At 41.5% G+C, this 18,153-nt stretch overlaps 1 protein-coding gene and 1 non-coding gene across 9 annotated transcripts in view; one reads left to right on the top strand and one right to left on the bottom strand.

Moving 5' to 3' along the window:
* LOC102933963 overlaps nt 1–2,231 on the top strand; it is a 68,850-nt gene extending 66,619 nt beyond the window's left edge. The window contains exon 2 of the transcript XR_005226541.2: nt 2,157–2,231. This is a non-coding gene — a transcript (uncharacterized LOC102933963). The remainder of the gene's footprint in view (nt 1–2,156) is intronic.
* The window catches only part of SHROOM1 (shroom family member 1), a 91,240-nt gene that overhangs the window by 63,385 nt on the left and 9,702 nt on the right, over nt 1–18,153 (bottom strand). For 2 of the 8 annotated variants that reach the window (XM_043552547.1, XM_043552542.1), the window contains exons 1-2: nt 15,563–15,746; nt 2,689–2,855 (exon numbers count right to left, since the gene is read on the bottom strand). The gene's annotated coding sequence lies outside the window, so the exon portion shown is untranslated. Of the gene's footprint in view, nt 1–733; nt 833–2,688; nt 2,856–15,562; nt 15,748–18,153 lie in introns of those variants that run through there. The other 6 variants (XM_043552548.1, XM_043552544.1, XM_043552543.1 and 3 more) reach the window with 5 other exon arrangements.

An 18,153-nucleotide genomic window follows, 5' to 3' on the forward strand; every position in this document is an offset into this window, starting at 1 on the left:
AAACTGCAGGACAGTATTTTATACTTTAATATTAGCCCCAGAGTCCTGCCTTCATTGTTACAGAAGACAAAAAGATTAAAGAAATATTAGAAAATTTACAACTTTAGGCTGCCTTAATTACTGGTCTATAGGCAGTGGAGTAACTACCCACATTTGAAGATTATGGGTAGAAGCACAAGGTTTGGGATAGTACATATTATGGAGTTTGAAGTGATTTGGTAAAACAGAAGCCACTTGATTCATCAGGTGACCAAAAGATCAAGGACATTTAAGAAATTACATTTCAGATCATCTAACCTTGAAGTTGTTGCAGCTCAGAAAGTGTAGGGTCCCCTTAACTTTCCTATATGGTAGCCAATAAAGCTAATACTTACCCACAATGAGACTGCTAGAATATCATGTGCAATTCTGGATGCTATGTTACAAGAAAGATGCCAATAAATTAGAGGAACTTCACAGAGATCAATAAGAATATTAATGGATTGGGAGGGATTGGTTTATTATATATGATCAAAAGAATAAATTAACCTAAATGATGGCTAAAGGAAAATATAACTAAGTACAAATGTTTGAAGGGCTTAAATCCTATTAAAGAGATCAAATTGTTTAAGCATTAAAATTAGTGCCATGACACTGGGCAAAGGAAAAATTTAAGCCTAGAATGTGACAAATTCCCTCTTGGGGAACACATCATATATGAAATATCAGGCATTACATTTCATTTGATACATACTGTGAATCCAGATAATCATAATTTGTAGGAGGAAAGTGCCGTATTCCAACAGATGTGATTTATTTGCTATATGGATAGTTTTCATTCATGCAGCACTACCTGAAGGGAGAAAGGATGAGTTTAGCCTTCATAATCCACCTGATATGGTGACTAAGGGCATAAAGATAGAACACTGTCTGAATGAGAGTTGCAGCTGTAGCTAAATGTGGACAGGAAATCAGACAGAAGTTCCCAGAGGAGGCAGGTAGCTTTGAAATTATATAATTTGTGATTTGCTATAATTGTTTGTTGTAATTTTTAGGAAATCTTTCATTTTTACCTTTGGCCTCCTCAGGATGATAGCATTATGGGCCTCAACCTGCAGAGTGCTAAGAGCTTCATGTGAGGTGCTGAGACTGTCAACTCATTTTGAAGTCAATGGGACCTGACATCTCCTACTGCATCACAGGAGACACTCAACTCAACGTTTTACAGGATAGGACTGTGTAAGAGCAATGATTTTGCAGCTCTGTGTCGCCCTGTATGAGGCAGCACCATTCAACCAAGCTGCTTCTTTTGTGGCAGCTATCTGCTAGTGTGCACTTCAGGGGCTCAGACCGATGGTGTTGGCTCTGGTCCTCCAACAAAAGGAAAAAACAGATACATGTTCCTCTGTGATTTGTTTTATTTATACTGTTCCTGTACTTATAGGGCCAAGACTTTCAGAGGGAGTTGTGTTTATTATCACATATGCATACACAACTGTACACAAATGAACACAGACAGACTATGTGGTTCTCAATCTCTTACACTAACTAAACAGACTGTCCTACCTAATGTAACCACACAGAATCTCAGTAGTCTTCCAAACGGAGTAGAGAAAGCCCCATCACTTGTGTCATTTAAAACTAGCCTAGGTGAAGGTGCAACATGGATAAGCAAATTTCTGCTCATAGCCTCGTTAACATGCCTCAGTCCTGAACCAGTGGAACCACTGAGAGAGGTCTCCGTGGCATCCAAACCACGGCAGCAGGGATACCAAAGTCATGGCAGTTGTACTGATGATAATAGGTGTTGTGATGTGACCACTGAGCCATTGGCAATTGGATGAGACCACCAACTCGAAATGCAGTTTAGGGCTAGGTTCTGCTCCCACGGACATCTAGGGTCAGGCCATTATTAGGTAAGAAGCAGAGACAGAACGGCCAGCCAGCTATAAGAAGCTGTTATTGCCTAAAAGTCTGTTGCCTTCCCCTCACCATCCCACCTTTTCTTCTACAGATAACAGTATTATATGTCTGGGACTTAAATGTAATAATAATTCTCATTTCAGAGAGTCAATCAGGAAACATGTCTGTAGCTAAGTACTGATAAGAAACAGTATTGCAAAACTCTAATAAAACACAGTCCCCAGCAAACTGCAATCCATTTGTTTCTCTTCCAGGGAAAAGAGTGAAACAAGTAAAACAAGAGAGGGATGTTTTAGTTCCCAGGAGACAAGGACCCAGCTGAAGAGACACAACAACAGCTAAGGCCTGCTTTTGTCATCAGGTATGCATTCCTTTCTTTGTATACTTAAAAAAATAAATAAATAAAGAGGGCTTCTGTTGGTATGTTGATATAGTTACACAGCAAGGGCAGAGCCAGCTCTCTGTTTTCTCTCACAACACTCAGGCACAATGGTGTCCTTATTACAGGGAGCCTAAATAAATAATACAGCCGTCAGACATAAGAAAGGGAAGGAGCATTACAATATTAAGTTCCAAAACCAGAATGGGGGACCTTTTCCTACTGAGCAAAGAAGACTTAGCCCAGTATGATTTGGAAACCCATCAACTTAGACAATGGTCTGATCTAGCAGTTCTTTCATGGGCAAAAATTCCATTGTCCCAATAGGGTTATACCAATTACCCCAACTTAGGATCTGGCCCATTTGCTTGAATTCAGGGTACTGACTGAAAGCAGAAGTTACTTACCTTACATGTTTTTTTGTTGGTGCTTCCTTGACTTCAGTGGGAGTTTTGATTGTACAAAGACAGCACTATCTGGCCCAACCTCTCTCTCTTGAATGCAGATCTGACTCATTAATCTTTTGAGGACTGCATATCTTCACATTCTGCTAAGCATTCATTTGGCTGGTAGTCTGGAAAATGCCAGTTAATCATTTAAAGTTTGGAATCTCTCTGAACTTCAGAAGACATTGGGAGGGCAGAACAACATATAAATCCATTAAATTCCCCACCTGTCATCTTTGTGACCCTGACCTTTAAAATGGGATTTTGTGTGTTTAAACATTTATATTTTACTAAGAAGAATTTCTTTTTACTAACTAAAAATTTCACTGCCAGCCAAATGCCTGATCCAGTAAGAGTTTTGGGTGCTGAAGAAATACAAGATTAAGTCCCAAGAATGTTAACTCATGGATGGTAAAGTTATAAATAATGAGGAATAAATAATATTAACAGAAAAACAAGAGACATAAGGATTTGACTTTTATGCAAATTATTTCTTACATGTCTGAAATGTAAGACACATTATAATTTGTTCACTGTATTTTTAGTTTCATAACTTAAGATGTCTGAGACTAATTATATTAACAAGAGAAGGAACACTACAGTTCTGTAGGAGATAGACCGGGAAATTAAGGTTGAAAGCCTCACTTACTTTCTCATGTAATAACAGACATAATGACAGAAGATTTTATATCCAATTGACAAGCCTGGCTAAACTTGTAAGTGGAAAGAAACAAGAAGGATTTGATCAGATTTAGTCCAACTACCTTTTGTGGAGGTTTATGTTTAATACATTTCAGGCAAAATTTTCAAAAAGCATGTGAAAAACTACCTGGGATTAAAAATGCTATCCAAATAATTTAAAAATTAATAAATGTATACATTTTGAAATGTAAAATTTGGCAAGGACATCTGTTAGCAGGAACAACGTGAGGTTTTTACATGTGCAAATGGATAAATATAATAATCATACTTTGTACTTAAACAGCACTTATCTATATATCTTAGAGCACTTATATTACATAGGGAAATATAAATTCAGAGTTATAAAACAATTTGTCCAAATTCAGATAGTGAGTCAGTGGCAGATCTGGGAATCGATTGCATGCCTCCTAACTCCCAATCCCATGCCCTGTCTACATTGCTTCCTCCTAGACCAGGTTACTATGTTGCATACATGTTTTGTGACAACATTTTCAGAGGTCCATTAAAAATAAGCCCCAAATCTTCAGACTCAAGAGACTTAAGACCGAGGCACTCAAATCCAGATTTATTTACCGAAATAGAGGGTTTTCAGAAGTGCTGGGCAAACTCCCACTGAAATGCTATTGAAGCACTGTGAAAAGTCACGCCACTTATTAGGTGCCTTAATATGGATTTAGGTGCCTAATTATATATCCTGTGTCTGTGGAAGGGCTTCCATATGTTTTCCACATTCTATGGCATGAGGTCTGCCATTTGGAATATGAGAACAGCTGGGGAGAGAGGAAGGGTTGAGGAGGAATAGATACATCATTGAATCATTCTCACCCATGTAATTCTAAGCTTGGTTATGTCTCTGCATCTGTCTGCTGTGTGTGATTCCTGAACCCCTGCTGGAAAACACCATATGACTGCAACAGGAGCCAGTCTGAGTAGCAGAGCTACTTGTAGAAAAAAATAACATTCTCTGGCTCAAACAGCTTATTTCATTCAAGATATTGTGAGCTATTCTCATGAGACTTTGGCTAAAACTATGGAAATTAGCATTGATATAATATACCTGGAGTTCTGTAAGTCATATGACTAGGTACTGAATGATTAAAAGTCTAGAATGATACAAAATTAACATGGCACACATTGAATGGATTAAAATCTGGCTAATTGCTAGGTCCCAAAAATGTAGTTGTAAATGGGGATTCATCACAGCGTTTCTAATGGGGTCCCATAGGAAGGAATCTGTTCTTGGCCCTATGCTTTTTAACATTTTTATCAGTGACCTGGAAGAAAACAAAATATCACTGACGGATGGACACAAACATTGGGTGAGTGGTAAATAATGAAGAGAACGGGACACAGTTACAGAGCAATCTTGATTACTTGGTAAACTGGGCACAAGCAAACAATTTGTATTTTAATACAGGTAAATGTAAATCTAGGAACAAAGAAAGTAGGTCATTCTCACAAGATGGTGGACTCTATCCTGGAAGGAGTGACTCTGAAAAAGATTTGAAGGTCATCGTGGACAATTAGCTGAACATGAGCTTCCGATGCAACATCATGGCCAAAATGGCAAGTGAGATCCTTGGATGCATAAACAGGAAAATCTTAATAGGCAGAGAGGTTATTTTACATCTGTTTTTGGCACTGGTGCAACTGCTGCTAGAACATTGTGTCCAGTTCTGGTGTCCTCTATTCAAGAAGGATGTGGATAAATAGGAGAGGGTTCAGAGAAGAGCCATGAGAATGACTGAAGGACTAGAAAACCTGCCTTATAGTGATAGGCTCAAGGAGAGAAGGTTAAAAGGTGACTTGATCACAGTCTACAAACACCTACATGGGGAACAAATATTTAATAATGGGCTCTTCAGTCGAGCAGAGAAAGGTATAACAGGATCCATTGACTGGAAGCTGAAGCTAGACAAATTCAGACTGGATATAATGCATACATTTTTAACAGTGAGGGTAATTAACTGTTGGAACAATTTACCAGGTTCATGGTGGATTCTCTATCACACCCAATTTTTAAAACAAGATTAATAAAATAAAAAGATGCTTAGTTCAAAAGGAATGATTTGTTTTCAAAAGTTCTATGGCCTATCTTATATAGAAGGTCAGACTAGATGAGCACAATGGTCCCTTCTGGCCCTGGAATCTATGAAACTGGGTTAAATTCAGGGCAATCACATGTGTTGTGAACAAACGAGATTTATATTTGTTCTTACAAAAAAAAAAAGAAAAAGATAAATATCTGTCGCTCTTTTCTGTGGGGAATTGAAAGTAGTTTAGTATCTGTCACCCCTTCTATCTTTTGCCTCTCTGCTGAGGCTACCAAAGGGAAACCAGTTGTTATAGTGGGTTTTCCTAATCCCCTGTCCATGCAGTCTTTATTCATAAAAGTATGCTGAACACTTGGGACAAAGTTCTCCTTTCAAAACAGATTTACTGTGACATTCTTAGTACCTTTTCCAGACCTGAAGAAGGGCTCTGTGTAAGCTCGAAACCATGTCTCTCTCACCAACAGAAGTTGGTGCAATAAAAAGATATTACCTTACCCACATGTCTCTAAATTACACACACACTTGCAAGAACAAAAGCACACAAATTCGGGCTGTTGCTAGGGTCCATGGCAGAAGGCTACCCTGACTAGCTGCATAGCTGACTACCCTGAAAACATGCAGAGATCTGACTCCACAGGGCCTATAGCAAGAATCATGTAAGGGTAAATGAGGGATGGTACACATTCTTATGCAGCAATACTCACCACCCTATGGCCTCTGCACACAGACTCCCGAGCATTTGATTCCTACCCTTAGGGGAAGAGATTGCACCAGGGAACATGTTATGCAGAAGGTCAGATTAGATGATCTAATGGTCCCTGCTGAACCTGTGGTGGAGTTTGTAAGAGAATAGGGGGCTTGGCCTTTACAGGTTCAGATAGCAAGACAGACTCTAGTCTTTTGGATGGATGTATTTCTGCAGGCTATTCGCAGCTGGAATTTGGACTTTTTTGGCAGCACACCTGGGCATGTTTGGCACCCATTTGGGCAGAATCACACCTGTTTTCAGAATGTGGCCAATAATGTAATTTTCATTCCATGAACTCCAAAGGAAGTCCAGGCATGGAAGAAGTGCAGACATTCACCTTGTAGCTAAGAGATCTATATGTGGATGAGAGCGGAGCCTTCACATTGCAATCAAATTGTCTTACAAAGAGTCATATAAAATGGCCTTCTTCAGCAGCAGAGAGGGATTTGAAGGAGGGAAGTATGGACAGGTGCAAATTGAACATTTGCCATTAGCAGAAAGACCACACTATTTGTGGATTAGACAAAAACATGAATAGTATGAGCTCAGCTGATCTTTAATTGGAAGGGCCCTTAAACATAAATCCCCCAGTAATGTGGAGCATGTGCATAGAGCTATTGTGGGGAATGAGTAGAGAATCTTTGAGACTCAGTGGAACAAATATTCCTAATGCAAGCTGAGCTGTTAGTTTTTGAAATTCTCATTTGTCATGCAGTATAGCAGAGAGTTTATGTTCTCTTGAGATATCACACAGCTGATTTGCTGGAGCGTGCCAAAGTGGGGTGGGTACTGCATACCATAGTCTGGATGAGTCTCCTTATCAGACCAGCTGGGTATTGGCAATATTGTTTCCTTAAAAGATTTACAAATGTGAAGAGCCAGTGAGGTCTGTTTGGAAAACTTAGAAAAGGGTTGTTTCTCAGAACCCCTGTTTGTTCAATGGGATAGTGTCAATGATATACAAAGCAGCAGAGAATCTTTCATTCTTGTTTCTTTGCAAAATACTGTCTTAACTGGGTCATGCTGACTAGTAGCATTTTAGACTGCAAAACACTGATCAATAGCAATAAAACTGAATCAAAAACTCCTCAGATGAACACCACACACTTGGTCAGAAATCCAAACTCAAATTTTACAGATTAAACGTAGGCTTATAATGGGTCAAGCCAAAATTGTGGGCCCCAAACCCCTAAATTCTAGAGCCTTCAAGAGTTTCTGATCTGAATTTTGTGGCTTGATGCTATCTCTATTACCTAGGCCATGGCACAGGCAACCTTAATTCTGGCATTTCTTAACTTCCGAGTGCTTGACTTTCCCATCTTAATAATATTCTCTTGACGTGGTTTTTGTGTGTGTAATATATAGGAGTACACACACCCACACTCTTTTAAAAAAAAAACAAAGAGTACTTGTGGCACCTTAGAGACTAACAAATTTATTTGGGTATACCCTTTCGTGGGCTAAAATCCATTGCATCAGATGCATGCAGTGCAAAATACAGTAGGAAGATAGATTAGATAGATAGAACATGAAAAAATGGGTGTTGCCATACCAACTGTAACGAAACCAATCAATTAAGGTGGGTTATCATCAGCAGGAGCAGGGGGGGGGGACTTTTGTAGTGATAATCAGGGTGGCCTATTTCAAACAGTTGACAAGAAGGGGTGAGTAACAGTAGGGGGAAAAATTAGCATGGGGAAATAGGGTCATTACACAAAGTAAAAACATCCACTCCCAGTCTTCATTCAAGCCTAATGTAATGGTGTCCAGTTTGCAAATTAATTCCAATTCTGCAGTTTCTCATTGGAGTCTGTTTCTGAAGTTTTTTTGTTGGAGAATTGCAATTTTTAGGTCTGAAATTGAGTGACCAGGGAGATTGAAGCGTTCTCCGACTGGTTTTGGAATGTTCTAATTCTTGATGTCTGATTTGTGTCAACCTCAGCCTGGACCATTCCACACAAGAGATCCACTTCCTGGACACGACAGTGCTAATAAGCTATGGCCACATAAACACCACCCTATACTGGAAACCTATTGACTGCTATACTTACCTACATGCCTCCAGCTTTCATCCAGACAACACCACACGATCCATTCTCTACAGCCAAGCTCTAAGATACAGCCAGCTGCATTTGCTCCAATCCCTCAGACAGAGACAAACACCTACAAGATCTCTATCAAGCGTTCTTACAACTACAATACCCATCTGCTGAAGTGAAGAAACAGATTGACAGAGCCAGAAGAACACCCAGAAGTCACCTGGGTCAGGACAGGCCCAACAAAGAAAATAACAGAACGCCACTAGTCGTCACCTTCAGCCCCCAACTAAAACCTCTCCAACGCATCATCAAGGATCTACAACCTATCCTGAACGACGATTCTTCACTCTTACAGATCTTGGGAGACAGGCTAGTCCTCAATTACAGACAGACCCCCAACCTGAAACAAATACTCACCAACAACCACACAACAAAAACACTAACCCAGGAACCCACTAATCCTTGCAACAAAGCCAGTTGCCAACTCTGTCCACATATCTATTCAAGGGACATCATCATAGGACCTAATCACATCAGCCAAACTATCAGAGGCTCGTTCACCTGCACATCTACCAATGTGATATATGCCATCATGTGCCAACAATGCCCCTCTGCCATGTACATTGGCCGAACCGGACAATCTCTGCTCAAAAGAATAAATGGACACAAATCAGACATCAAGAATTATCAAAAATAATTCAAAAACCAGTTGGAGAACACTTCAACCTCCCTGGTGACTCATTTCAGACCTAAAAGTCACAATTCTCCAACAAAAAAACTTCAAAAACGGACTCCAACGAGAAACTGCAGAATTGGAATTAATTTGCAAACTGGACATCATCGCATTAGGCTTGGATAAAGACTGGGAGTGGACGGGTCATTACATAAAGTAAAAACAATTTCCCCATGCTAATTTTTCCCCCTACTGTTACTCAGCCCTTCTTGTCAACTGTTTGAAATAGGCCATCCTGACTATCACTACAAAAGTTCCCCCCCCGCTGATAATAGCCCACCGTAATTGATTGGTCTCGTTACAGTTGGTATGGCAACACCCATTTTTTCATGTTCTCTGTGTATATATATCTTCCTACTATATTTTCCACTACATGCATCTGACGAAGTGGGTTTTAGCCCACAAAAGCTTATGCTCAAAGAAATTTATTAGTCTCTAAGGTGCCACAAGTACTCCTCGGGTTTTTTTGCTGATACAGACTAACACAGCTACCACTCTGAAACTCTTTTCAAAGTTGTCATAAAATATGCCTAAATTCTTTTCAAGTTAATAAACTCTTCATACAAAAAAATTTCATGACAGTTAGGATTTCTTGGCTTGTAACATAGTGGCTAATTTTCTTCATCTTATCGTTGTCATCTAAGGGTAGTTCTTTCAATGCTGTGGGGAGGGACGGTCATATTTTAAATTAATTTAATACAAATCTGCAACAATGGAATGCATGTGGTCAAGTTAACCTAATTTGTGTATGAGAGGAAAATGAGGTATCAGTTATATAATACCATACGCATGGTCTTACACTGTGCGGCATACAGAATTTATATTTTCTATCTTATGATATCACCCAAGAGCATATATCGAACTGAACTGGGGCATTATAAAAAAAATTTAAATGCTGTTTTTTATAATTGTTTATTTGTAATTCTAGATTGATTTGGACTGAATGACCATGACAGCTTGGAACCTAAAATAGTGGGCCAGATCCAGGGCTGGTGTAAATAGATGTAACTCCATTCACTTCCAGTTTACACCTGCTGAGGATCTGGCCCAACTCTCAACATATGGAACTATTCAATGCCAAAAATGCAAACACTTTATGGCCATAACATTACCATCCTGCTGCCAGTCAAAGATTTTCCAGACCACCAGAAAACGTGCTGATCAGGCTATTTATAAAGCACTGGAACATGTTAATTTTTTTTTTAAAAAATGGATTGCTTTTGCCACAACAAAGTTAACATTTCATTGTTCTTGTTTTGTTTTTTAAACTTCTTATTAAGGCAAAGTTACAATACAATGTTAACATACTATACTGGATCAAGTTATGTACAAAGGATTCTGGCCTGCTGGCTGGGGAGCCCTCTTCCTCGGAGTATGGCAGAAAGGGTGACCACATTTCTAAATAACTATGTAACTCTGAGGTTCTCCTGGACACCTCGGGAATGGAGGTTATCCGTAACTCTGAAATGTCTGTACCTCTGAACAAGACGTTATGGACTTCAGCTGTGGGGAAGGTGGGGTGTCAGGGTTTGTGACCCTCTGGAGCACCAGGGCTCAGAGCTTTAGATCTGGGGGAAGTGCTGGTGCTCGGAGCTTCAACCCCACGACGCCGTTCCTGGCTTCTGCCTCATGAGGGGTGCCAGGGTTTAGGGCTTCAGCCCCATGGCTCCATTCCCGATTGAAGCCCTGTGAAGGGGCACTGGGGCTCAGGGCTCCCCATGGATCTGCTCACGATTTCAGTGGGAGGCATCGGAGCCTGGAGCTTTAGCTACGGGGGGAGTGCTGGGGCTGAAACCTCCCGCAGAGCTGAAGCTCTGAGCTGTGGTGCTCCCGAAGGTTAGAAGCCCTGGGGACCCTGAGCCTCACCCCCTGCCCAGAGCCCTGACCCCCCCAAATCCACCCTGCGGCTGCAGTCCTAACCCCCATCCCCACCCCCGCAGCTGAAACCCTGAGCCCCAGGGCCAAAGGCACAGACTTCCTACAGGCCTCGGGGATGCTCAAACCCCGCACTCCACCCCAGGCTCCAACTCCCACTTGACCCCTTCCCCTAAACCTCCACCCTGTCCTGCCTCTTCTCGTCACCACTCGCCCCCACCCCGCCTCTTCCCCCCCTGTGAGCGCACCCCACCCCCCTCCTCCCCCCAGTGCCTCCTGCACACCGCAGGACAGCTGATCACGACAGGCGGGCGGCACTGGGAGAGTTGGGCGGGGGGGAGCTGGCTGTTGGTAGGGGCTGACCACCCATAATTTTTTTTCCCGGGGGTCCTCCAGCCCTGGAGCACCCACAGAATCAGTGCCTGCCCAAGGCTAAAGCCCCGAGGCAGTAAAGTATTTGCTTGTGTGTGTGTATGTATCTGTCTGTCTCCACTGCTGCCTGATTACTTCCAATTCCAGAGGATGTCTGGTTGACCGGAAAATCCATAATTCTGGTATTCGTATCAGTACTTGGTATGAAGGCTTTTCCATCATAAAGACAGTCCACATTTCATGTTATACCACAATTCCATAGGAGGAGGGGGGGGTCACACAATTCCAATAATCATAGAAACATAGGGCTGGAAGGGACCTCAAAAGATCATCTAGTCCAGCCCCTCCACTGAAGCAGGATTAAGTACACCTAGACATTAAGTACACCTAGACCATCTGTGACAGGTGCTTGTCTAACCTGTTATTAAAAATTTCCAATGATAGGGATTCTACAACCTCCCTTGTAAGTCTATCCCAGATCTTAACTATCCTTGTAGTTAGAAAATTTTCCCTACTTTCTAACCTAAATCTCCCTTGCTGCAGAATGAGCCGACTACTTCTTGTCCTACCTTCAGTGGACATGGGGAATAATTGATTGCCATCCTCTGTATAACAACCCTTAACGTATTGGAAGACTGTTATCAGGTCTCCCTTCAGTCTTCTTTTCTCCAGACTAAATATGCCCAGTTTTTTAGCCTTTGAAGATGTATATTCCCTTTCCCATATAGGGACCCACTCATCCAGATCAATTTCTTTGTCCTAATCCCTCTCTGATTATTTCGTCTGGGTTGTTTTCTTATCAATATCTTCTTCAATCAAAATTGTGATTATATAAGTTCTAGCTTGCTCAACTGTGATTAAAGTTCTAGGCAGAAGTACCTCATATCCAGATTTTATAATAAAATATTTAACTTGTAAATATTGAAAATATGGGATCTTTATATTATTTACATTATTACATACCTCCTGGTATGATTTCAAATCAGGACCCAGGAACAGCTGTCTGAATTGAGTAATCTCACTCTCAGCAATTACCACAACAAATAGTCAATCTGATATTTCCTAGAGAGAAATTTCTGATTGTTAATGCAAGTAGCTAAGAGAGAGGGCTTCGGTGACAGGAATTTAGAAAATTTGTCCAAAGCGGCTAAAATGGCCTGGATGAATGGGTGGCTTTTTATTTTTGGTGACCTACATTTCTTTTTAACCCAACAGTTAATACAAATAGCTATAACCGGACCTCAGTCTTGTTCAAGTTTTACCCAGTATTTGGATGATCTACTGCTAACCCAATTGGTCATATCTTTTACCTGTGATGCATAATATAATGAAATAATAATACACCAAATTAGGGAAAGCTAGTCCACCCCATTTTGTAGGCTTATAGAAAACTTTAGAACTTTATGTTCCAGATGAATTTTAATAGTGCATCCTGCCGTGTTTTTAATGTCATGTCAGAGATACAAACAGGAATGCACTGAAGCAAAAATAGTAATTTTGGGAGGATATTAATCTTTACTATATCTACCTTACAGAGCCAAGAAATTTGATATTTGTTCCATTCCTCCAAGTCTTTTATTATTTTACTCCACATTGGAGGGTAATTTGCATTTAAAAGATTTTTAAAGGCCTGATCCAAAAGCCCATTGAAGTCAATGGCAGTCTTTCAATGGGTTTTGATAGGCTTTGGACCAGGCCCTAAATCAGCCAGGAGGAAATGGAGAAGAAATATCCAAAGCAATTAATCTTTCACATACTATTGAAACTAATGTATCCCTATTTTCAAGAAAGTTTTACATTTCTACTGATTCTACTGTATAAATGGTGATGAAAAATGAGCAAAGAATACTGATGAACTGAAGAAGGTCAGCAGATAGGGAATGTAGGTCTCCATAATTGTATGGTTGGTTCCCTGCTACTCTAATCAATTCTAGGTCTTGGAATCAGTATTTTTGCCTTGCCCTTAGAGGTTCAGATCTTACACGGCTGTAAACTGGCATGATTCCATTAATTTCAAACGCTGATTTATACCAGCTGAGGATCCAACTAAACTCTCCTGGTGAACAAATTCAAACATTATTGAACAGTTTATAAAGGCATTACTTACAAATAGGAAAAAAGGATCTATTATTTTAAAGGCCTGAAAAGTTTTCATTATCTTAACAGCAGCTCTTCCCCCACCTCCAGGGCCTTAAATTAGAAATTTGGGTCTTGTCTCCCCTAGAAAACTCTATGGCTAATTGGAGAAACAATGAAATTATGACATCAAAATACTAAAGAAGTGAAACCTAGTCACATAAATCGGAAACTGGTTTTTAATTAAGACTGTTTAAAATGTGTGAGGGATGATTAGACTTGACATTAATGATATTTCTAACCCGGGTTTTTTCCTTTGCAGGTCACTTTTAAAGATAGTGAGCATGCTCACTGAGGATGAACTCTTCAGAGCTTTTAACTGCTAAAAATTAAAGAAGTCTCTGAGTACATGCAAACTGCAATTTTCCAAAGACTTATAACTTGGCCAATTTGGGCAGATTTTCACAAGGGACAGCAAAAAGCACACCCCTGACATAAAGACCACTTCCTGGGGAATTTCAACTTTCTGTTCCAAGGCATGGGATTACTAGATCTGTTCAAATAAAAAGTTGTCATCATTTTTTAAAAATGGGCAAAACAGAATATTTTTTTCCCCTAGCCTCTTTCTCTGAAACTATTGAGCTGTTTTGGCTGAAGTTTAAAAATAAAAATAAAAGTCAATCAATCAATCAGCCTGAGGCAGACACAAGGCATGGAAAATTTCAGCCTAAATGATTAACATCTGGCAAAGTTGTAAGCAAATGAAGACAGGGTCTTCTAATGGGAGGTATCAAGCAACCTTAACAATAGGAGGCACTACCAACCCAGCCTATAATTCTGCCTATTGTGGGCCAAATTCTGATACCCTTACTTAGTGAGGCTACTGGTGGATTTAAAGTGTTATTCAGCATTAGAAAGATATCAGGATCTGGCCCTCTTGTACCTAAACACCAACTAATGCAGAATGACAGCCTCAGTATGCAGAATGTTCATAACAAGAGTCTTGAGGCTATAGGTTTTGCATTTTGTCCTCAATTTTTATAAATATGATCAGTTTTATGAAAGACCTGCGCAATCTTGCGTGTCGTTTCACTTGAAAAATAGGACCATTTCTAAGTGGAAGGGGAAAAAACCCACTTTCACTCAAAATGGATCTCTTTTTAAAAATGTCTTGGTACATATTTTTTAAAGTTTGAATTTCAATATTTTGTTTTTACATTAAGTTTCACATCAACATGCACAATATTTGAAATTCTGGGTAGTTTCTTTTCTTTTCTTTTTTTTTTTTAAATTACCAGTTTGTGAAAAAAATTGTAAAGGACAAAATAACCCGCAGCTCTATTTGGAGTTGTTTTCTGCAATACCTTGTGAAGAAATATTTGTTATTTCCACACAGCTCTGCTCAATCCCTGCAATACTGGCATTAAATGCTGCTATAGAGAGTTATTTCTGAGATAAGCATCTTGTTAATGGGTTTCTGCACAACAGGAACAGAAATTTCAAGGCCATTATTGCCCCTGTGATTTTTACAGGAAATAATTGTGTAGATCAAGACCTTAAAACAAATAATAAAGGTTCAAATCAGCTACTGAAAGGAGCATATAAATAAAACCACATTGCTGCTCGCCCAACATGCTGTAGTAGTAGAATTCCAGCACATTCTGAACTATAAAAGGATTCTTTTCGCTTATAAAATATAATCTCACTATATAATGTCATTTTTCTAAAACCCCCTCTGTTAACAGACAATATTACATTTTCTGATAGTGTAATTACTCGTTTAATACTGCAAAACTGATCAAAAGGCAATGCCTAGGAAACAAACCCTATTTCCACACACACACTTTTTAAATTTCAGTTATATCTGTTTACAATAGGGGATGAGGACTTGGCTTATAATTTATATTCAACAGGTTGGCTTAAAACATCGATTTTCCCAAACATTCCAAAATTTCCCAAACATTCTGAAGGATCATTGAACTTCACATTGTTTCATGACATCAATGGTCTCCCCCCCATCATTAAATTCATCTAGCTCTGTAGGTTTCCGTTCACCGTCACAAAGGCAAGTTATCTCCCGAAGGGCACCCACATTTACAGCAATTAGAACCAATCAGTGTTATAAATATAGCTGGGTCATCATCGTGAGCGGTCATCAGATCAGTCCCCAGCTTTGTCAACAATGATTGCAAAGACACAACAGCCCGGAGCCCTGGCCGCAAACAACCATAATTACCTGCATCCCACTACTTGCCCAGGCTCCCTTTGTGCTTCCCGTGAGCGAGCTTGGCTTTGTCACTAGCTAGTGCAGACAATGCCGTTTCCCTTGCAGTGCCAGCACGTAGCTGTTATTCCTTCACACAGGCAGGCTAGAAGCAACACATTAAACTCTCCCAGTTTCTGCGGTTCCCCTCGCTACTTTTAGACCGTAAAGGTAACTGGAAGGGCTCCCTGTCCAATCAGATGAAGGGAGGTGGGGTTAGAATAATGAACCTGCAGCTCTGGCGTCGGAGTAGAAGCATTTCAACATGACCCAGATCTCCTCCTGCAAAAGGGGGGAAGAAAACAGCAGCCAACACTGGGCAAAAGAATACCAGGCAATGTATGCCACTGATTACAGTACTAGTCAAGATTGAGCTGGCAGTTATAATCTTCAAGGTACAGAAACAGTATCTAGGACAGCCAGGTATTCATAACACCTTCACTGCAGAGATGGAGCAGAGCGAAAGGGGGAACCTCCTGTGATTTGTCTTTTACTTAAGAAGCTGAGATGGATCCAAACTAAAATCCCCAGAACTGAATGCCCCAGACTTTAGCAGTGGATCCGAAAGTTGTGGTCTAGCCCCAGCTCTGTTATGCTGTCGTCTTAACAGCATCCAGTCTGAGCTTGCGCCTTCCTACAGAGATTGCTTTCCTTTTGGATGGCGGACAGTTAAGGCTTAAAGGAGGAGCAACCTCGGAATCCATAAGCTGCGCCACTTCCGTAAAAGTGGAAAAGCTTTTTATTATTATTTTTCTTTTCCCAGTCAGCTACAGATGATGCTATGGAAACTCTCCTGGATTTATTACTTCACTGACTGTTTGAAGTTACTAATAGGAATTTTTATATATTAATATTTAACTGCAGCTTGCATTCATCTTACAGGTGTGGGATACACCACAAATCCAATGGCAGAATTGCTGTGTTTATCCTCAGATTTATTATCCCACTAAGACAGGGGCGGGCAAACTTTTTGGCCTGAGGGCCACATCGGGTTTCCAGAATTGGATGGAAGGCCAGTTAGGGAAGGCTGTGCCTCCCCAAACAGCCAGGCATGGCCCAGCCCTTGCCCCCTATCCGACCCCCCCTGCTTCTTGCCCCCTGACGGCCCCCCTGGGACCACTGTTCCCTCTAAGCTGTGTGCGTGTGCGCGTGCGCACACACACAGATCCTAAACCCCAAGCACACGGCGAAACACCACACGCACAAACATTTGCACAGAAGCACAACAATTTGCACAGAAGATATTTTTTGCGCACACGGCCTGTCAAAAATTAGAGGGAACATTGCCTGGGACTCCTGCCCCATCCACCACCCCCTGTTCCCTGTCCCCTGACCGCCCCCAGACTCCCCACCCCTGACTGCCCCCCACCGCCCCATCCAAACCCTCCCCAGGACCCCTGCCTCAACCAACCACCCATTCTCCCTGTCCCTGACTGCCTCCTGCCGCCCCATCCAACCCCCCCCATCCTTCCTGACTGCCCCCCGGGACCTCTGCCCCCATTCAACCCTCCTGTTTCCCGCCCTCTGACCGCCCCAACCCTATCCACACCCCCGGCCCCTGACCACCCCCTCAAACTCTGCTGCCCTCTATCCAACCCCCTCTGCTCCCTGCCCCCTTACCGTGCTGCCTGGAGCACCGGTGGCTGGTGGCGCTACAGCCACGCTGCACTGCAAAGAGCACCGGGTCAGGCCGGACTCTGCAGCTGCACTGCCCCAGGAGCTCGCAGCCCCCCCTCTCCGAGCATGGCACCGGCTGTGCTGTGAGCTGAGGCAGCGTGGGAGGGGGAACAGCGGGGAAGGGCCGGGGGCTAGCCTCCCGGGCCAGGAGCTCAGGGGCCGGGCAGGAGGGTCCCGTGGGCCGGATGTGGCCCACAGGCCATAGTTTGCCCACCTCTACACTAAGAGATAATAAGGCCCATGCTGAATGAAATCAGAATGGAAGAACTGTGACTCTCAGTCCTGATACTGCTAGTAACTAGTTGAGCATTTCCCTTTGCTCAGATGAAGGACTCTGTTTTGGGAGCAGTGCGATCTGAATTTATGGCAGAGTTTAAGGTAACAGGGAGCATCCCTTGAGCACAAGCACATGAAAGCACAGCTAGGGAAATACATATATTCTTAGCACATGAAAAACATCTAATGTGAATTTACAACCAAGAGCCAATTTTTATAAATGGAATCTACAAAAGAAATGCTGACAGACTAACAATATCATGAATGACTCCCAGTCCCATGTTCACTGGGAAAACCTAGAAGATTAATTAGTACAGTGGTTTTCAACCTGTGGTCCGCGGATCCCTGGGGGTCCGCAGACTATGTCTAAGATTTCCAAAGGGGTTCGCACCTCCATTTTAAATTTTTTAGGGGTCCGCAAGTGAAAAAAGGTTGAAAACCACTGATTTAGTAGAACAGAAGAGTTGCATTGCATGGGTACCATTGAAGGCTAGGGTTATCTGAAAGCAAACAGGCAGAACTAGCACAAAGATGTCATTGGCGCCAATTCACAACAGTGGATAAACATCATACTGAGTCAGAATCAAAACACATACACCGTGAAGCTTCCA

Source organism: Chelonia mydas, chromosome 8, assembly GCF_015237465.2.
Source record: "Chelonia mydas isolate rCheMyd1 chromosome 8, rCheMyd1.pri.v2, whole genome shotgun sequence".
NCBI lineage: Eukaryota > Metazoa > Chordata > Testudines > Cheloniidae > Chelonia > Chelonia mydas.